Genomic DNA, 22,504 nt, shown 5'->3' with positions numbered 1-22,504 from the left:
AAGAAAGGGAAATGGTCATGGCCTAAGTGGTCCACAATACATAAAGTATATCAAAAAATGCACCCCATGTGCAGGATTAAACTATTACAACCATTTAAAGACTCTAGATCTACTCCTTCTCTCTAACTATCAGCAACTCTTTTTCCTTTCTTGAGGTGTTTTTTTCCTCTCTGACCAGAACCTTCAGCAGCAGCTTGTGTGACACGTTCAACATCGACTTGACTACCAAGATTGTTTGCAGCAAGGCCCTCCACCCAGGCTGGCTCAGAAGCTTGTTCTGTGACACTAAGCTACATAAAAGAAAATGAAAATTTAAGGATGCAGAAGCTCAGAAGAGAGGTATGTATCCCAACAAACATTATAGATCTGAGTAGAATTATTACCCTTTGAGTTTGGTCTTGAGCAGGGGTTGAGGTTTTGTTCTTTGAAGGTCCTCTACCTCTTTTAGTCCTCTTGACTTGTCCAGAAGCTTCAGCAGCATCAGTACCTTGATCCTGTGTGATACTTGCCTGCATTCAAGAATAAGAATATCAAAGCTCCATAACAACAGCTCAAAGGTATGTCTATGTAAATTTAGATCTGGGCAAGATTTATACAATCTGAGATTGTTCTTCAGCAGGGGCAGGGGTATTTTTCTTAGAAGCTCCCCTTTTATTCTTTCTCACCTGCACACAAGGCTACAACTCAATTAATTGTACAACAAAAAATGGAACTTCAATGATAATGGATAGATCTGTGCAGGTTACTTACATTGGAATTTATCTGAGTAGGATCAAGCACTTGACTACCACTTGCATCTCCCTCAACAACAGTGTTTTCACTGTTAGCATTGACCTGTATGCAGGTAAAACACAAAGATGATTGAATTAGTTTATCCTTTCATGATTGTATGTAAAAAAGATAGAAGGAGAGTTGGTAATTTTACCCTGTCAGCAGATTGTCTTCTAGGTCTAGCAGCAGCCTGATTGCTACTTTCAGGGACATGGGAATCAGGGGAGACCACTGGATTCCTGCAGCTTCTTGAATTATGCCCAAACTGCCCACACCTACTGCATTTATTCCTGGCCACACCTCTGCGTAACCTTGTCTGATTGTCAGTTGTGTCTTCATGTGGATCTCTCCTCCTTAGCTTCTTAGGTCTCCCTGGGGCTCTCTTGTACAAAGGAGGCAGGATGTAAGGATCATTGGTTGTTGGCCAAAGTTTTTGACCATTAATGGGTGTGATGACATGGCCATAAGTTGCCATATAGGCTTCCCTCCTGTAGTATGGATGGACAAAGTCTTCTGGCCTTTGTGAACTGTGTGAAATGGCAGCAACTGTGTGCCTACAGGGGATCCCCACCAATTCCCAGAAGTTACAACTGCAAGTGTGCTCAGCCAGATTAACAACAAACTGGTCTTGGCTGACCATGTGCTTGACCTCATACTTGTCTTCACCACAACGTGTAGCAACCCAGTATCTCACCATTTCAATCTCATGCTCCAATCTTTTCAATGGCTTTGGCATGACTTCCCCCTTATACTTCTCCAACTTTTCATTCATTGTAGCAAACCTCCCCATAATGTAACTTCTGATCCAACCCACCATTGTCAAAACTGGCTTATCCCTGGCCAACAATATGGTAGCATTAAATGACTCCGACAGATTATTCATCAACACATCACATTTTGGATAAAATGTGAATGCATGCTTGCACCAAGCCCTTGTAGGAATCTGCATCAGCCAAGTGTATGCTTCTGGATGCAATGCCTGCAACTCCATCATCTTTTCAGTCCATAGCTGGTGATAGGTTGCCTTTGCAGCAGCCATCATGAGGTTCCTTATGACTACCCCTCCTCCAAACTTCTTTTTAAAGTTGGCATACAGATGCCTAAGACAGAATCTGTGTTCTACTCCTCCCATGAGGTCATCAAAAACAGTTAGCAAACCCTGCAAAATTTAGGACACTTCATAAATGGGTTCAACAAGGAAATTAGTGAAATGGACAGTTAGTGAAATTGACATTTTACCTTCTGTTGATCAGAAATGAATATCCACCTCCTATCTGCCCCAATGTCATCTAATAAAATTTCAAGGAACCATCTCCAGCTCTCCTTGCATTCTGATTCAACAACTGCAAAAGCCAAAGGGAAATACTGATCATTGGGGTCCCTGGCCACAGCACACAGTAAGATTCCCCCAAACTGTGTCTTCAAATGGCAACCATCCAACCCTATAAATGGCCTGCACCCTTCAACAAACCCCTTCTTGCAACCCTCCAAACACATGTAAAATCTCTGAAACCTAGGATGTAAGGCTCCAGGAAACCTTTCAATGCCAATCTTACATGTGTTTCCTCTGGACTTACTAATAAGCTCTGCACTAAAGCGATACAGAAGATGATACTGTCTACTAGCATCTCCCTCTACAATCTCCATGGCCATCTGTCTTCCCTTCCAGGCTCTCCATCTTGTGATTCCAGCACAAAATGCCACCTTGACCTCATCTTGCACATCAGTCAGCCTGAGCTTCCTTGAATTCCTTACCTTCTCAGTCAACTTCTTAGCAACCCACTTACTTGATGCAGACTTGTTATTGAACACTCTAGGACAGGTATGTGGTCCTATCATTGTTTTGATACTAAAAGTTGCCTTTCCACCAACTTTACTACAAAGCATGACGAAAGCACAATCTTCTCTCCTACACTTGATCCTGTACCTAATGCCATCATTCTTCACAGTCCTTATCTGCCTACCATTCAGCACAGTATGGTCCCTGACAGCATCTTTAAATTTTTTCAATAATCTGAATTCCATCCCAAGCTGGAACTTGAAATCCTCCCTCATGTCTTCCTCGTGAAACTATGTGAAATTTCTGTTCTCCTGTAGCATATCATCGTCATCACTGCCAGACACACTACCAAGGTCCTCAGAATCATAGGCATTCTCCATTTCATGGTCACTGTGTACACCGGTTCCACCATCAGCATCACCAAGGATCACACTAGGCCCACTCCCAGCAATTTCATATGTCCCTCCCTGCATCTTCCTCAGCTGTTCATTCAACAAAGACTCAACAATGCCAATATTGTTATTCTGAAAGCCATCATCCTTGTTTTCTGCCCTCTCTTCCTCAGAATCACTAAAGTGAATATCCTGCACAGAATCCTCCCCATCAGTCTCAGACGCATAACCAAAATCAATGTCCTCTTCTTCTTGTCCACCTTGCTCAACATGTGGGATGTTATCAGGTACTTGATCATCACCTTGCACTTAAAATAAAAACTCTCAGTTAGATATTGAAATTCACAATTCACAATCCAGCCCCAATTTAAATTCACAATTCAAAGGAAGTAAATATCACACCTGCAACATTACTTTCTTGCTGCTGCACCCCCACAGCTTCATTAACAACTTCAAATTTATCACCACATAGCATGTCACCACTAAGCATGTTCTCAGGGACTTGATCATCAACTTGCACTTCAAATAATGACACATAATTTAGGGAAGGGAATTGTATGACTTATAATTAAGGGATGTAGGAAATTGACAATTGAAAAGAAAAGAGAGTCAAACCTGCAACATTAGGTTGCCCCAATTCTTCACCAAGCTGCTGCACCCTTATAGCCTCATTAATAACTTGACTCTGACCACCCTTATAGCCTCATTAGGTTGACCAACCATTCCTAGTCCACCTTGACCATTAGGAACCACTTTACTTTCAGCACCAATGTCTTCTTCATCACTAGACAACACCACAAATGCAGGCTGGCTATTTTTCTTTTTTTCTCTCCCAAGCCATTGCACTCTATTTGACCTTCTAAGAGGCTGTGTAGCAGGTCTCTTGGCTGGAGTAGCCTTCTTTGGTGGAACAAAATTCTTTGGTAACATCATACGTGGACCATCCTTCTTTGGTAACATCATACGTGGACCATCCTGCTTTGGTAACAGCATACGTGGACCATCCTTCTTTGGTGGAAGAGAAAATGGACCTACCTTCTGAGATGGACGCTTCTGAGATGGAGGCTTCTGAGATGGAGGCTTACAGGGTTTTTCAGGGTTCTTGGTTGGTTGGGTGGCATATGGCGTAATAGTCAGCTCATCATCATCATGCTCCACAAACATGTGGGCTAACCCTCTATTGTCAACTGCATATGTGCCCAGCACCATAGCATCATTATCGGTCAACAAAGGGCGAAATTTGCGAGCAATGGCATCATCTTGTGTCCTCCACCATAGCTTGAACTTGCCTTCTCTATACCCCATATTCTCAACAATATCAATACATTCAAGGTAACCCCACTTCTCCAGATCAACATCAGTAACGGTTGTCACTCGTCCCTCTCTGTAATGAGGGTGTGGGTCCGAAGAAAACAACTCAGAATGGTGCACAACAACTGTGAATGCCATATCCTGCAACAACATAAGCAAAAATTCCAATAAATTATGTCTTTACTACCACTGATGTTGAATCATTGAAAAACCCTAAAGTGAAGAACCCTAAGCAGTGAATCAACATTTTGAGATGAAAACCCAAAATAGAAAGGGAGTATTTTCGAAATGGAATCCACTCATTAGGCGCGGTGGTTTCGAAAACAAAGGAAGAAAGGGACCAACCTTTTAGGCGCAACAGTCTCGTCGTTCTCTCACATGCACCAGTCGCAGCCACCGTCACAACCAAAACTCAGTCGCAGCCACCGTCACAACCAAAGCTCAGTCGCAGTTCGTTCGAAGAAGGTAAGGGACAAGGGATGGATAATGGGTGGGTCAGAATAGATAAGGGATGGATTATTAGGATTAGGATTTTGTTTAGATTAGGTTTAAATTTAGTTAATTTAAGGTTTTTTTAGTTTTTTTATTTTAAAACAAAAAAAAATGCCACGTCATCTCATTAATTGACGTGGCGTGGCCATGTGTGCATGGTGGCCGGTGCAAAACTCAGGCGCGGTGGTTTTGGCCACCGGAGGGACCATTTCCGGAAGTTACTCCGGGAAGGGACCAAAACCAGCGCTCGCTCAAACATCAGGGACCATTTCCATAGTTTTCCCTCCTTTTTTTAATGATTCTAACCATGAAAAACATAATTTACAGCCCTTAATACATGAATTTCCAATTGAAAAAAGTTATGGACATAAATAATGATTTTGAACATCATGAACTAATCTTACGTGTTTATGGGTTGTTGTAACTATTTCCCTTATGTTTTGGTGATGAGGGAAAGATCTGGACAAGAAAGAACAAGTCATAGCAGAGGGAATCAAGTTTCACCTCTCATGGCCCCCATGGCTAACATTCTTGGAGGAACTTGCTTCCTTATGCGCTGCCTTTGGTGAATTTTCATTTTAAGATAAACTAAGCATGAATTTAACTTTAAAATAATAAGGAACAAATTAAGTTCTGAATGTTTTATGAATGATTGGAATTAAAGTTTTAATGGCCTAAAAATGGTGATTTACATGACAATCATGGTCTAGAATAATATTTTAAATTGAGTTTTAAATTGTACAGATTATTATTATGTCAAAATGATGCGTATTTTGTTAGTTTTTTGCTAATCTTAATTTAGAGAAAAATTAGTAGTTAACTAGGCCAATTAAATGGACAATTTCTAGAAAATTTCAATGGTGAAATGCTAATCTAAACTAATATGAAATTGATGGTGAAACGTTTAAGCAAGAAGGAACTAAAGTGAAGAATTGACCCAAGTATGTTAGACCCAACTAAATTTACTGAATTAAATTAAGAATGGTTGCGTTATTCATATACAATAGATTTTGAAGCCTAAGTAAGATGAAATGATTATTGGGACATTAGAATAAAGAGATTAAGTAATAAAGATTAACGAAAAGTAATAAGAAAATCATTTTTTCATGAAGTTGTAGACTAAGTGAATTGTAACTATAATTCTATGCAGAGGAAACACATGGGGATTGACAGAGACGATAATTATTAAGGAACTAAGGTAAGAGAGGAGAGGTCGTCAACCATGATGGGAGAATAATACGAATAAATGAGTATTGGACTCTCCTTAGGTCCTTGTTGTAAAATCAAGTTTTGATCTAATAGTACAACTCTATGTTTTGATGATTACATGTTAACTATTATGTATGAACAATTATGGTACTCTAACGTTGTTTTCTAAGTGTTCTAATGACAGGCCATGACTCTGGCTGTATTTCACATAATTCAGAAGTACAATGCTCAAAGAGTAACCTCTGCAACGCTTTCGCACGTACTATGTTCATCTGAACAGTAGATCAAGCTTCAGAAGATCTGAAGATTATAAAGCTCTGATATGGATTCAGTTCACTAGAAGCTCTGAAGGATCAGACGCTCTGAAGGATCAGAAGCTCTGAAGGTCCAGAAGCTCTGAAGGTCCAGAAGCTGAGTAGTGAAGATGCTGAAGTCCAAGAATATGCTGGCTCTAAAGACCAAGTACTTCTCCTCTGAGTCCAGAAGCAGAAGGTACACAGGTCAGAGGATCCAAGCTTCCTTCTGACTCTGATCACCAAGCTTCACAAGTTCAAATATGAAGCATCTCTCTGATCAAAAGTCAACAAGGATAAAGGTCATGTCACTATCCAAAGTACAAAAGCAATTATACCATTCCTGACGACCTTACCTAACAGATTCAGCCACAGCAGAACCTGGAAAACCCAGATCTGCCCTCCAAGGGTAGCATTCCATGCAAACTTCCAAACATAATTCATTGGAGTATATAAAGAGACTGAAAATGAAAGATGCTGGTTAGAAGAAACTTTGTAGAAGCTCACGCAAAGATCAAATATTCTCTAAAAGCATTCTTTCTTCACATTGTATTAATTGTGTTTACTATTAGCTTTCTAAGAAGCATTTCTTTGTAAACCCAAACCTTCAAACAGTTGTTTGATTTTCCTTTAGGAGACCAAGGTTGGTCGGATCCTAGAGAAGACTAAGAGAGTGAATCTTAGTGATAGCTAAGTCAGTGTATTGTTAGTCACTTTGCAGGTAGCAAGTGCAGTTGTAACAAACTCTGATTAGTGGATTGCCTTCATTCTAAGAAGGAAGAAATCACCTTAATGGGTGGATTGGATTAGCTTGAGGGATTTATCAAGTGAACCAGGATAAAATCATTGTGTGTTTTTCTTAACTCTTATCTTAGCACTTTTATCTTTGGTGGTTGAAGATATTTGATTAAATCTCAAGTGGATCGAGTTTTAGTCTTAAAACGCTATTCAACCCCCCCCCTTTCTATCGTTTTTCATACCTTCAATTGGTATCAGAGCCTGGTTCTGATTACCACACCTAACAGTGTTTAGTGATTCGGACTGGTGTGAAAAACTAAAATGGCTGCCACCATTGAAGCGCAAAAAGATGTCTACAGTGCAAAGCCTCTTATGTTTGATGGGCAAAGATTTGAGTACTGGAAAGACAGGATTGAAAGCTTTTTTCTGGGCTTTGATGCAGATCTCTGGGATATTATAGTGGATGGCTATGAGCGTCCAGTTGATGGGGATGACAAGAAGATCTCCAGAACAGAGATGACTGCAGAGCAGAAGAAGCTTTACTCACTGCATCATAAAGCTAGAACTATTCTTCTCAGTGCTATTTCTTATGAAGAATATCAAAAGATCACAGATCGTGAGTATGCTAAGGGTATCTTTGATTCCTTGAAGATGACCCATGAAGGAAACAAGAAGGTGAAGGAGTCAAAGGCGTTGGCCTTGATTGAAGGTATGAAAAACGGTAGAAAGGGGGGGGTTTGAATAACGTTTTCAGAATAAAACTTACACCTTAAAGATTTTGGCAAATCTTTCGAGAACAAATAAAGTGCTTAAGATAAGAGATAGAAAAGCACACAAGGATTTTATCCTGGTTCACTTGATGAATCACTCAAGCTAATCCAGTCCACCCGTTAAGGTGATTTCTTCCTTCTTAGAATGAAGGCAATCCACTAATCAGGTACTTGTTACAACTGCACTTGAAACCTACAAGTGACTAACAATACACTGACTTAGCTCACACTAAGATTCACTCTCTTAGTCTTCTCTAGGATCCGATCAAACTTGATCTCCTAAAGGTAACTAAACAACTGTTTAAGAAAGAATGTTTACAAAGAAATTGCTTCTGAAAAGCTAATAGTAAACACAAAGAATTCAAGATGAAAAAATGCTTAGAAGGTTTGAATATAGCTTGCGCGTGTAAGATTCTTCCAACCGCATCTTTCAATCTTCAGCCTCTATTTATACTGCAAGGATTAGGGTTTGAACGCTGCATGGGAATGCTACCGTTGGAGGGCTGTTCTGGAAATTCCAGCTTCTGCTGTGGCTGAGAATGTTAGGTAGGTCGTCAGGATAGTACATTTGCTTTTGTACTTTGGATAGTGACTTGACCTTTAACCTAGTAGACTTCTGATCAGAGGAATGCTTCATGTTGGAACTTGTGAAGCTTGTTGATCAGAGTCAGAGGGAAGCATGGATCCTCTGACCATTGTATCTTCTGATTCTGAACTCAGAGCGAAGTACTTGGTCTTCAGAGCCATCTTGCTTCTGGACTTCAGAGTCTCCACCTTTCAGCTTCTGGATCTTCAGAGTCTTCTACACCATCAGAACATCTGAACCTTCAGAGTGTCTGGGTTGTTAGAGCGTCTGGATCTTCAGAACTTCAAGTGACTGAGTCCATATCAGAGCTAGTTTGACTTCAGATCTTCTGAAGCTTTTCTACTGTTCAGAGTGAACATAGAGATTGCGAAAGCGTTGCTTGGGACACTCTTTAAGCACAGTGCTTCTGATTTGTGTGTGATGAAATTGAGGTCAGAGCCTGTAAATAGCACACTCAGAAAAGACACGTTAGAGTACCATAATTGTTCATACTAACATGTTAACTTGTAATCATCCAAACATAGAGTTGTACTACTCGATCAAAACTTGATCTTACAATCTCCCCCTTTTTGATGATGACAAAACCAAGTATTTTGATGAACAATTCTTAAACAATAAACTGAATTCACTCAGAGTTTAGAGAAATAGAATTAGACTTATCCTGATGTGAATAGTTTATTTTGCTCATTCTGAATCCAAGTCACAGCTTGATTCTGAGCATAGCTCCCTCTGAATCTAAGACTTAATGAAAACGTTAGAAATGTCAAGATTCTGAGCTAAATAATATAAGAGTTCAGAGTGAAAATACATGACATAGATGAAATGAAATAATCAGAGCGCATAAGTATTCAGAGTCAACAATAAGTGGTATCAGAGTCAAATAGAATCACTTCAGAAGAAGTGAAATGTATTCCTTCTATTTGCCCAGTGACACATCTATGGTCATAAAGGTGGAACTCTTAAATTCTCCAAAAGAAAAAATAAATCACACTAACACAGCTTACACATCAAAAACTGGGTGTACTCCCCCTTTTTGTCATAAGCAAAAAGCATGGAGTGTGAAAAACTTAGCTTGAAGTACAAGGTACTCCCCCTTAGAGAAGGTCTAAGTTTTTTTAAAAAATAAACGATGCATGAAGGAGAATTAAGTGAATTAAAGAAGGTAGTTAATGCGAGTGAGAACGTTTACCACCGGCCACGGGAGTAAAGAGAAGCTTCAGTTACCAAGGACTTAACCTCGAGAAACTGTAGGAGCAATAACTTCCAAGGAGAGAATGAAGCTTATATAAAGCGATTAAGAAGAGGGTAAGCTTCACAACTCGATCAATTCCAAATAAGAAAATGGCATCGTACAGGATTGCATTAGAAGAGCTCAGAAGGAAGGCTTTTGAGGAAGATATGTTCCTCAATATTAGGCACCCTGATGGTACAAAGACCATACAAGAGCTGACGAAGACACTGCTTGAAGAAGATCTTGATCCAGAGTTGGAGAAAGATCTGAAAGAGTTCCTCTGCTTCGTGGAGGAGATTCAGGAGCTTTGCCAGCTGGAGCTTAATCTACTGGAAGAGAAGGAAACTGTGGAGAAGAGACTCAAGACGATGGAAGATAGTCTGGAGAGAGATGAGCTGAGCATCAAACTCGGCCACATAGAGTATACATTGGATCGTCTGGAGAAGGAAAGAGTGAAGCAGCGCCAAGAATGCAGAAGAATGAGGAAGGATCCTCCATTCTAGATAGGAAAAAAATGTATGATGTAATAACTATGAGTTATATGAATAAAAAAAATTGCAACCAAATATCATAAATTATGCAATGAGAAATAAAGAGTAAACAAAATATAGCACTTAAAGCAAATAACTTAAATTAAAAGTAAAATAAATTAAGAAAGAAAAACGAAAGAGATCCTAAAAACTAGGGCTTTTCAGAGCGACGCAGAAGTTCTTGAATAGCTCGATTCATATCCATCAGCATGGTCTCATGAGAGTTGAGACGTTGTTCCAAAATATCAAGTCTTGAAGAACTTGGCTGTGTAGAGGTAGAGGGAACATCCTGAGCAGAGTGAGGAGCTTGAGTGGAATCAGAATCAGCATGTGTGAAAGGCACTGGTGCAAGAGCTTGACATCTGAGAGCTTCAGCTTCAGCTTGCAGTCGTTCAGCTTCTAACCTTGCATGTTCAATCTGTGCAGCCTCTTGACGTGCAGCTTCTTCTGCTTGTTCTTTCTTTCTTCTGGCTTCCTTAACAGCTTCAAGTAACTCAGTTCTCAGCTGTTGTTCATGTAGAGCCACTCTCTTGTTGAACCGCTGCCTAGCAGCCTCACTCCTCTAATCTCTTTCCTCGGTGAGATGACTCATCATAAGAGGAACTTGAGCAATTAACCAATCACTCAGACGATTCCATTCTTCGGCAACAGAGTCAGACTTCTCACTAAGGTCAGTGTGACCTTGCACATTGCGAATCATCAGTGATGCTTCATGATTAAAGACACTGATGCACTCAAGAAGGGAGTTTGGCTTGAGGTAGGTATAGGGAACAATGGACATATTGGTTTCAGGAGAAGTGGGGTGATTGCTGCTATTGGCCTCAGAAGCACCTTGAGGAGATCCAACATCTAAGGTTTGGACATTTGAGGTGTGGGTCTCAAGGTTTGGCTCAGAGGTTTCAACCTGAGGGATTGGTGATCTAACTGAGGAAGGGTTAGATACTGAATTTTCTGGTTCTGGTTGAATGGGTTGAGCTGAAGGGTCTGCTGCATTCAGAGGGTCAGCTTGGATAGGATGACCTGGGTCAACTAGACGTTCTGGTCTAGGTCTAGGGTATCTCCTTGGGCTAGGTACTGTGTGGTAGTACTCAGGAATGGCAGACTCTTTCTCTTTCGCAATTTGAACAAATTTGCGAACATACTTAGAGTTATTTGAGGGTGAGGAGTCAGCAACATTAGTGGGAAAAGATACAGAGGGACAGGGTGTTGTGGATTCTGTATCAGTGGTTCTGTGAACAGGACGTTATGATGCTCTAGGGATAGAGTGATCAGAAGTTCTGGGTTCAAGTTCAGATTGTTCGAGGATGATGGGTTTAGAGGTTTGCGGGTTGTATTGGATGGTTATGGGTGAGGTAGGTTCAGAGGGTCTTGGAGTTTGAAGCATGTTCCAAAGAGGTGCTTCTTGTTGGGAAGGTTGGAAAAATGAAGACCTAGGTGAATTTGGAGGAGAAGAGGTTTGGTCAGCTGGTTGGGACTCTGGAATGGGAGCGAGTGGGGTGACAGTGCGATTAACAAATGCAAAAATTGGGAGTGCATCGAGTGAATCTAAATCATCATCAGTATCTATAACAGCAGACTTACTTGATGATCGCACAACAGACCGAGTAACTTTGGCAGAAGTCTCCATTCAGATAACAACAGCAGCTGGTTCCACACGGGTTGGCTTCTCCATAATCCTCACTTGCTTCTTTTTCTTCTTTGGAGGAGGAGGAGCATCATCATTATCACCATCAGATGGAGCATCTGGCTTGGTGGTTTCCTCGTGCTTCCTCTTAGGCTTGTCAGCCTTCTTTTTCTTCTTCTGAGCAGCGTCAGAGGGATCAGACTCTTCAGGGGATTCCTCCAAGATGATTTTTCTGTGAGTTTTCCTCTTGGGAGGAGAATCATACTCTGGTGCTGGTGGCAGTTCTCTGAAGAACTCATCCACATCTATCTCGTACCCTTGTTTCCTCAAATCATCAATGTAGCACAAGATGGCAGTTGGATCATCTGCTTGGGACCATAGAGGGAAATCATTCAGAGGGACTCTTCTGTGTCTGATTTCATCAGAAGTGTCTTCATGAATAGGAGCAACCTTTGTCTTGATCAACCCCATCTTCTTCAAAGATGTAGAGGTGAAGACATCACTGGCAATGGTCGACAGATCCTCTGTGCATCCTGCAGTAATCAGATCTTCTACGAATCTGCTCTCAATGAATAGATCTGAAAGCAGTCATCCAAAGGGAATGTACTTGATAGCAGACTTCAGAGAGGCAGTGGTTCTGGATTTCCTGATGCACTCTTTGAGGTAAGAGAACAGGAAGAAGGGAAGGCAGATCTTCTGATGATCCTGAATGAAGAACAACATCACTTTTTGACAAAAGTTGATGTAGTCTGGTGAACTTCCCTTTGGCCGCTGATTAATGCAATGAAGAAGAATCTTGTGCCATATCCTCAGCTTTGGATGGAGATCCACCACCTTGTAGTCGCTCTTGCCAGGCTTATATGTTGTGTAGAGAGCCTTGTTGGTTTCTTCCTTTGTCCTGGGTTTCACCTTTGATTCCGACAGTTGGAATCTATACCCTGTGCCAGTATGTGCACCCAGAAGATCAACAATTGACTTCTCTGTGATGATGATTCTTCTTCCAGCAATGTAAGAGACAACCTGTGTGTCATCACAATCGGTGTGTTTCCAGAATTCCTTGACCAATTTGACATAAACTGGACCTCGAAGCCTGTTGAAGTATTCTTCCCAGCCTTGAACACGAACTTCAGGACGAAGATCATACCCATTAGCAGCTATGTTGTCCAGGTCGAATCTCCATTCAGCAAGAACCTTGAGTTCTTCAGGAGCATAGACACAATGAACGGCACAACCCCGTTCTGCAATAGGGATCATCTTCCCTTGAGCTTGAACTTGACCTTGAGTTTCAGGACCCGTTTGACCAGTAGCTTGACCTACTACCATGACTGGAAATCTGGTTCCTTTAGCACTTTCTCCTCTGTTGGATTGCACCATTTTTTATTCGGTTGAAGGTTTGGGTTTGGGTAGAGAGAAAAAGGATGAATAGAGAGAGAGAGAGATCGTGGGGATAAGGATTTTGAAAAACTGAGGAGAGAGAGAGTAAATCCGGAAGTGATGGAGAACGTGTGTGTATAGTGGGTTTTTGGAAAATAACCGTTGTTGATCAAAAAGCAAATTAAAATCAACGGTTAAAAATTAAAGACATCATAGCAATAGTTAATACACATATCACACGGGAGAGAAGCACATCAACACTCATTACGACAGACTGTCAACACGGGCACAAGGAACTATGTATCAGAATTACTGACACACGTTTACTATCTCAGCTTCAGAGTCAGCACCAATGGGTACTTAAACTCTGATCGAGTTACCTTCTGAACTAGACATCTTCTGATAAAGAAGCATCATAGTCAGAGGTTCTGATCCATCTTCATGCTGGACAAAAGTCCATATTCAGATTTTTTAGAATGAAATTAAATCTATCCTCTGCTAAGGTCTTTGTAAAGATATCTGCCCATTGATGGTCAGTATCAACAAACTTCAGAAGAAGTGCGCCCTTCTGTACATAGTCTCGAATAAAGTGATACTTTACCTCAATGTGTTTTGCCCTTGAGTGTAAGATAGGATTCTTACTCAATGAAATTGCAGCAGTGTTATCACAATAGATTGGGATATTGCTCTCAAGGATTTGATAATCCTCCAGCTGATGTTTCATCCAGAGCATCTGAGTGCTGCAAATTGCTGCTGAGATATATTCTACCTCTGCAGTAGATAGTGCAATGGTTGATTTCCTCTTGCTTGCCCATGAGACTAAGTTGCTTCCCAAAAATTGACAATTTCCAGAAGTGCTTTTTCTCTCTGTTCTATCTCCAGCATCACAGTAACCTGAAAGCTTATACTCTGATGTTTTCTTATACATCAAGCCAAGGTTAGTGGTACCTTTCAGATATCTTAGGATCCTCTTACTAGCAGTTAAGTGGGTTTCCCTCGGATCTGATTGGAAACGAGCACATAAATGAACACTAAACAATATATCTGGCCTAGATGCAGTTAAGTATAGAAGTGATCCTATCATACCACGATAGAGCTTTTGACAAACTTTACCACTTGCATCTTCTTTCTCCATAATGCATGTAGGATGCATTGGAGACTTGGCAACTGTAGATTCCAGCATATTGAACTTCTTCAGAAGTTCTTTAGTGTATTTGCTCTGATGGATATATGTTCCTTCTAGTGTTTGATCAACTTGTATTCCCAGAAAGTACTTGAGTTCTCCCATCATACTCATCTCAAATTCAGCCTGCATCATCTCAGAAAATTCTTTGCATAGAGATTGATTAGCAGAACCAAATATAATATCATCAACATAAATTTGCACAATTAAGATATCATCTTTGTAAGTTTTGCAAAAGAGAGTTGTATCTACTTTACCCCTTACAAACTCATTCTCCAGAAGGAATGAGCTGAGTCTCTCATACCATGCTCTGGGAGCTTGCTTCAGACCATAGAGAGATTTCTTCAACTTGAACACATGGTCTGGGTTCTTCTCATCTTCAAAACCTGGGGGTTGATGAACGTAGACTTCCTCTGATATGTATCCATTTAGGAAGGCACTCTTAACATCCATCTGATGAAGAATTATGTTGTGATTCACTGAGAAAGAGATCAGCAGTCTGATTGCTTCTAGTCTTGCTATTGGAGCAAATGTTTCAGTGTAGTTTATTCCTTCCTGTTGACTGTAGCCTTGAGCAACTAGCCTTGCCTTGTTTCTGACTACATCACCTTTCTCATTCAACTTGTTTCTCAACACCCATTTGGTTCCAATTACATGGACACTTTGAGGTTTCTTCACTAGGCTCCAAACATCATTTTTTGAAAATTGATTCAGTTCTTCTTCCATAGCCAGAATCTAGTCCCTGTCCTGAAGAGCTTCATCAATTGACTTGGGTTCAATTAAGGACACCAATCCTTTCAGACTAAGCAAGGTCTCTTCAGAGGGTCTGAAGGCTGATCTGGTTCTGACTGGTTCATCTTTGTTGCCCAGAATCAATTCCTTAGGATGAGCCGCAGTGATTCTGCTCTTCTTCTGAGCTTGTGAATCAGAGGGACCAGCTTCTTCTGGTTCATCTTCCTCTGGCTCAACTTCCTCTGGAGCTTTGCCTTTGTCAGAAACATTTATGCTTAAATCTGCAAACTTCTCAACTAGCTTTGACTGATCAGAGTCAAGCTTATCATCAAATCTAACATGTATAGATTCTTCAATTGTTTTAGCATCAGTATTATAAAATCTAAAACCTTTAGATCTATCAGAGTAACCAAGTAATAGACATTTAGACGATTTAGCATCAAACATATGCAATCTATCCTTAGTGTTAAGAACATAACAGACACAACCAAAAGGATGAAAATAAGAGATGTTGGGTTTTATGTTCTTCCACAATTCATAAGGAGTCTTATTCAGAATTGGTCTCACAAAGATTCTGTTCTGAATGTAACACGCTGTGTTTACTGCCTCTGCCCAAAAGTGCTTAGCCATGCTAGTTTCTTGGAGCATGGTTCTAACCATCAATTGAAGAGTTCTGTTCTTCCTCTCAACAACACCATTTTGTTGAGGAGTTCTGGGACAAGAGAAATCATGTGCAATTCCATAGGAATCAAACAGACTCTCAAACTTGTCATTCTCAAACTCTCCACCATGGTCACTTCTGACACGCACTATCCTACAAGCCTTCTCGTTTTGCACTTGGGCTATGAAGGTAGAGAACACAGCATGAGACTCATCCTTGGGGGTTAGAAATTTTACCCATGTCCAGCGGCTATAGTCGTCAACAATGACCATCTCATATCTCTTGCCACCTATAGACTCAGTTTTCACTGGTCCAAACAGGTCGATATGCAAAAGTTCCAACGGCCTTGAGGTTGATACAACATTCTTTTCCTTGAAAGGGACTTTTGTGAATTTGCCTTTCTGACATGCTTCACAAAGAGCGTCTGAAGAGAACTTCAGAGTGGGTAAGCCCCTAACAAGGTTGAGCTTACTCAGCTGAGAAACCTTTCTCATACTGGCATGCCCTAACCGTCTATGCCATACCCACAGCTCTTCATTAACAAAAAGAAGGCACTTCACATTCTGAGATTCCAACTCAGATAATCTGATCTTATAAATGTTGTTCTTCCTCTTGCTGTTAAAAAGAACAGAGCCATCGATCTGACTTACAGCCCGGCAGGACTTTTGATTGAAAATAACATCATAACCCTTGTCAGCTAATTGACTTATAGACAATAAGTTATGAGTTAAGCCGTCTACCAATAACACATTATCAATGCATGGACTACTATCTATGCAAATAGTACCAGTACCAACTGCTTCCTTTGACTCTGCTCCTTTGTCTTTGACAATAGCCATGAGTCCTTGAACTTCACCATCAGAGTCAACATCCTCTGACTCTGATTCGTCAAAAGTCACCATCAGACTTTTCTTTGTCTTGAAGTGCTTCTTTGGCCTCTTGTCCTTTTTCAGTTTTGGACAGTCACTTTTGTAGTGCCCTGATTCTTTGCACTCAAAGCATGTGACTTCCTTAATTGAGGACTTCTTCTGGCCTGAGGATTCAGACTTTCCTTTGGCCTTTCCAGAGCCTTTGTACTTGCTCTGCCTGTGCTTCCAGACACGGTTGAGCCTTTTTGAAATCAAAGTCAGCTCATCTTCATCAGAATCTTCTGATGCTTCTTCAGATTCTTCTGCTTCAGCTTGGAGAGCTTTTGACTTCTCAGATTTAGCCTTCTTAGATTTGGATTTCAAGGCTATAGATTTCTTCCTCAGATCTTGCATCTCTGAGCGCTTCAGCTCATGACATTTCAGTATTCTGATAAGTTCTTCTAAACTCATACGCTCAACATCTCTTGTAAGCTCTATTGAAGTCACTAGAGGCATCCAGCTTTCAGGAAGACTTCTGATGACCCTTATGACATGATCTTTTGTAGTGTTGCTTTTGTTGAGAGGTCTTATTCCAGCTACTAGCAACTGAAACCTGGAAAACATGTCCTCTATGGACTCGTTGGGCTCCATGATGAAGGACTCATACTTCTGGATCAAAGACAACGCCTTTGATTCTTTGACTTTCTTGTTTCCTTCATGAGACATCTTCAGGGATTCAAAGATGCCCTTGGCAAACTCACGATCTGTAATCTTCTGGTACTCTTCATAGGAAATGACACTCAGAAGAATAGCTCTAGCTTTGTGGTGTTGTGAGTAAAGCTTCTTTTGTTCAGCACTCATCTCTGATATGGAGATTTTCTTGCCTTCTTCATCAACTGGACGCTCATAGCCATCCACAATAATATCCTAGAGATCTGCATCGAAGCCCAGAAAGAAACTCTCAATTCTATCTTTCCAATATTCGAACCTTTGACCGTCGAACATTGGAGGCTTTTCATTGTAACCATCTTTTTGCGTTTCACTGGTGGTAGCCATTTGTTTTTCACACCGGCCCGGATCACTGAACAGTGTTAGGTGTGGTAATCAGAACTTGCGCTCTGATACCAATTGAAGGTATGAAAAACGGTAGAAAGGGGGGGTTTGAATAACGTTTTCAGAATAAAACTTCCACCTTAAAGATTTTGGAAAATCTTTCGAGAACAAATAAAGTGCTTAAGATAAGAGATAGAAAAGCACACAAGGATTTTATCCTGGTTCACTTGATGAATCACTCAAGCTAATCCAGTCCACCCGTTAAGGTGATTTCTTCCTTCTTAGAATGAAGGCAATCCACTAATCAGGTACTTGTTACAACTGCACTTGAAACCTACAAGTGACTAACAATACACTGACTTAGCTCAGACTAAGATTCACTCTCTTAGTCTTCTCTAGGATCAAATCAAACTTGATCTCCTAAAGGTAACTAAACAACTGTTTAAGAAAGAATATTTACAAAGAAATTGCTTCTGAAAAGCTAATAGTAAACACAATGAATTCAAGATGAAAGAATGCTTAGAAGGTTTGAATATAGCTTGCGTGTGTGAGATTCTTCCAACCGCATCTTTCAATCTTCAGCCTCTATTTATACTCCAAGGATTAGGGTTTGAACGCTGCATGGGAATGCTACCGTTGGAGGGCAGTTCTGGAAATTCCAGCTTCTGCTGTGGCTGAGAATGTTAGGTAGGTCGTCAGGATAGTACATTTGCTTTTGTACTTTGGATAGTGACTTGACCTTTAACCTAGTAGACTTCTGATCAGAGGAATGCTTCATGTTGGAACTTGTGAAGCTTGTTGATCAGAGTCAGAGGGAAGCATGGATCCTCTGACCATTGTATCTTCTGATTCTGAACTCAGAGCGAAGTACTTGGTCTTCAGGCCATCTTGCTTCTGGACTTCAGAGTCTCCACTTTTCAGCTTCTGGATCTTCAGAGTCTTCTAAACCATCAGAACATCTGAACCTTCAGAGTGTCTGGGTTGTCAAAGCGTCTGGATCTTCAGAACTTCAAGTGACTGAGTCCATATCAGAGCTAGTTTGACTTCAGATCTGTAACACCCCGATTTCCAGGTGTCACTTAAGTAACTAAAAATAAACTTTACGCGGAAAACAGGTAATTTTTTTTTTCGTTTGATTCCTTAAAATTAAAGCGATAGAAAATAAAGACATAACCCAGCATCTAAACTAACCGATGTACAAACATATATACATGTACAGCCTCAGCTGCACGTCAACGTCACGCGCACTCGCAGTGACCCCAAAGTAGTGTGCCCGTAGGCAAATAGGTACAGAACCAGTAATGTAAGTAAAAAGTTCTATGTACAGTCATCCAAGGGAAAGTCGGCTCCAAAATGGCCTAAACAAAAGACCCCTATAGTCCGACAGACTCTCTGTGATTCCTCATCAAGAGAACCACACATAAAGCCATGCATCGGGAACCTACCCTGTCCCAAAAGTAAGACGAATCAGAGCTCTACAAAAAATATGATGCTGCCTAACCTACCCTCCCAGTACCGCTCATAGCTCCTCCTCCTCTCCCTCGTCGCTCGGCGAGTAGCTGTCCACATCGTTGTCGGAGTCAGAGTCGGAATCCACCGTAATCATCTCCGTGTCTGTCCACGACCTCCCTCCTGACTGTCCTACGCACCGTCCTAGTCAAGCCCGTCTCAACATCCACCTCTCCAGTAAGAACATCCTCCTCCACGACCCGAACCAGGGGTTCCACACGGTAGCCGCGCAGTGGAGTAAAAGGAAAACGACGTGAGGCAGATGGAACAACAGACTCCCTCTTCGGCTCCACGAGCCTCGAGGACGACGCCACGTCGGTAGGATCGATAGCAGTAGCAGGAGGTGGTGCAACAGGTGCAGCAACATCAACCTCGATCTCAGATGGGTCCTCGTCATCGGAAGAAGATGAAGTCGGAGGTGGTGCAGGTGGTCCTTGACCAGTACCTGGTCCACAGCGAACTGAAGGCGGCAGATCAAAGCTCAGCTCCATGTGTCGTAGCACTCCCCTCGTCAAACGTCCACGCTCGTCTGTCCGGTCCTCCATGACCCTTCCCCGGTACGTCGCTCGATGATCCACGGCATCGATCACCCAAGCGGTGGGGGCATCACGGTCCACCAACTCAAACCTGATCCCCCCCGAGGGAGAGACCATCGAAAACCAGTCCGCCATCGACATCTAGCAGCAGGCCGACTGCCCAAACACAAACATTAAACCAAAGCCAAGGCGCTAGGGTCAACTCACGGAAATAAGTAATTATACACTCAACATGTGATTGGGGTATATATATATATGTTTATATATATATTAATAATCCTAGCATGTTATTGGCTCTAACAATGCTTCAATAATTCAAACAGCATACAATTCCAGTCAGAGTGAATGTATGCGTGAAATGCAATTCAATATGATCCGGATAGTTGTTTGGGATGGGCACCACGAGACCGCACGACACAGGCCTAGTGTCGCCAACTCTGCTCGGGTGTCGCTTACAAACCCATGCATAGTCGGATCAGCCCCAACCATCAATGGTCGTGCCACTCTGCCCGCTATGCCGAAGATACACCCAGGTGTTCTTCGATGAAGGCAATTCCCCAACCTTCGTGAAGCATTCCCGTTCTTCACCGAGGCCCAATCTTTCGATCGTACAAACCTCGAATGATGCATGATGCAGTATGATTAGCCAAACATTGATTCGTCCTCACAACGCAAGTGTTTAGCTCAAAACCCAATTTCAAAACCCAAGAGTTTAGTGTCGGTCAATACAACACAACTACAACAACAAGAGTACCCAAGTACTCGGTGACTTTCACTCATCACCGTGGCTCACCCCCGTGATGTCCACCAATTCTCCGAAACCCACGACAAAGTCGACTTTTCCCCGTCTTTCGCAATCATTTTCCCATTGAGATTCCCTATGGTTTATTCGTTAATGAAAACGTTTCGAATTGAATTAGTCAAGTTATGAGTTTAATTCTCGAAGTCTAAGTTTCCTAAAGTCTCTAGTTTTCAAAATTCTATTCATTCTAAGTTTTCCAAAAACCCACCAAAAGTAAATCCCGGGGAAAGTGTGAGTATACAAACGAATGGCTAAGTCTCAAACCCCCTGTTTGGACTCGCCTAGGGTTGTTTCCCCAACCCGAAAGATCAAAATAACCAGTTCAATGATTTTCCCACTCCGCAGTCGCGTCAAAACGCACAATTCAATAACATCTCAATATCATAAGTTATGGAAAACATCATAACATTAATTCATCATCATAATCAATATCAAAGTAAAGCATAAGTCGAATTTATCGATGCCTATCATGCAGTCTTAGCTAATAGGTAAGTTGCCCTAACCTCGAGTTGCTCCAGCCTCGTGGTCTAGGTTCTCTTCACACAATTGCTCTGAGAAACCCAAAGTTACTTCAACTGAACCTCGGAGAAAACAAAGCAGAAATCCAACAAAATCGATTAGCTCGATCACAACACAGCTAATTAACGATAGACAAAGCATCGAAGCTTCAGAATACAACAATCGAGTACGAAAGGACAAGTTTTGGCAAACGAAAAACTCCCCCCCCACACAAACATGCTCTCGGCCACAAGAGGAAAAAGGCTCCGGCTCTTTTTCTTCGATCTAATTTAATTACAAGGTAGTTTTAGGGTAAAACTAGGGTGAAGAAACTGTCGGAAAAATTTTCGGACAACCGGGTCAAAATACGGCTATTCAGGGTTGTTTTGGTCCAAAATAAAAGCTCAAAAATTCAAAGTTAAAACTTCGGAAAACAAATTTGATAGCGATGTTCCTAACGACATTTGTAGCAACTAATCCTAAAGGCACTAAGTCGGATTGCGACTTTTCGACATTAAAGTTTCGATATGTGCACAAATGGGTTTTCTAAGCAGTTTTTCAGATCCTTGACAACTCGATCAAAATCGGCGAACAACGGCGAGTGTTCTAGGTTGTTGGGTAAGTATAGAAGATATCCCAAGCGAAAAATCAAGAAAAATGGATAGTTTTACGAAAAGCTCGAAACTTTGAGCACAGAAAGAGATGTAGAAACGCAGTAAAAATAACGATCAGAGGTAAGAATCAAGCTAGTTACCTCGATACCTTGAAGTAGGGACAAACAGCTCGAAGATCGGTCAAGTTTCAGCGAAAATCTTCCTTCCTCCTTTCTCCTCCTTGCTCGCGGCCTCAAATGGAAGTTATGGGAGATATTTTGATTTTTTTACTATTTATAGGAAGGTGAAATCGCGGGAAAATGAATATTTCGCGATTCTGATTTTTGCAGCACGTTCATCGGTGAATTCTAAGCGAGATTCTGGCGACATAATTCCAGAACTCAAAACAAATCTCTAGAATTAGGGAAAAACGATCCAAAAGCGGTATAAGTTAATCTGCCCCGAAAAACTACTTTTTGCTGTGAAGGTCGGATGACAAAACTTTGTTCTGAAGAAAGATTGGATACATCGAAAAAAATATGGCAACGCGGATGGAAACTTCGTTAAAAGCTCCGAATAGAAAAAGTCTTCATTCAGTGGTTGAATTTAGGGTTTTTTAAGAAAAGAATATAGCGTCGTCGGACTTCCGAGAATTGAAACCTATCGTGCGTACAGTCCAGAGTTCCGAAATGAAACACTGGTCGAAGGAAAAATAAAGAGAACTTCTTATTTTCCCAAGGATTTGAAATCTCACTCAAACGTTGCTTTAAGAGCGAAATTAGCCTATTCTGGACACTCTCGCCATAAGGCAGGTGTGCAGACGACTCGCACTAACTCCTAAAACGACTATGAAACAATCCTCAAACAATTCCTGAACTTTCTTCTTTATTAATCTTTCTCAAACGGCGAACTCCTGTCACGCTTACATTGATTCTACGCGTGAGTCGGAAATAACTAGTTCTGTAAATCCAGGTCTTACAATACTCCC

Source organism: Lotus japonicus, chromosome 4 (assembly GCF_012489685.1).
Source record: "Lotus japonicus ecotype B-129 chromosome 4, LjGifu_v1.2".
Taxonomy (NCBI): Eukaryota; Viridiplantae; Streptophyta; class Magnoliopsida; order Fabales; family Fabaceae; genus Lotus; species Lotus japonicus.
The sequence above is the reverse complement of the archived record's forward strand: the minus strand, read 5'-3'. Positions refer to the sequence as shown.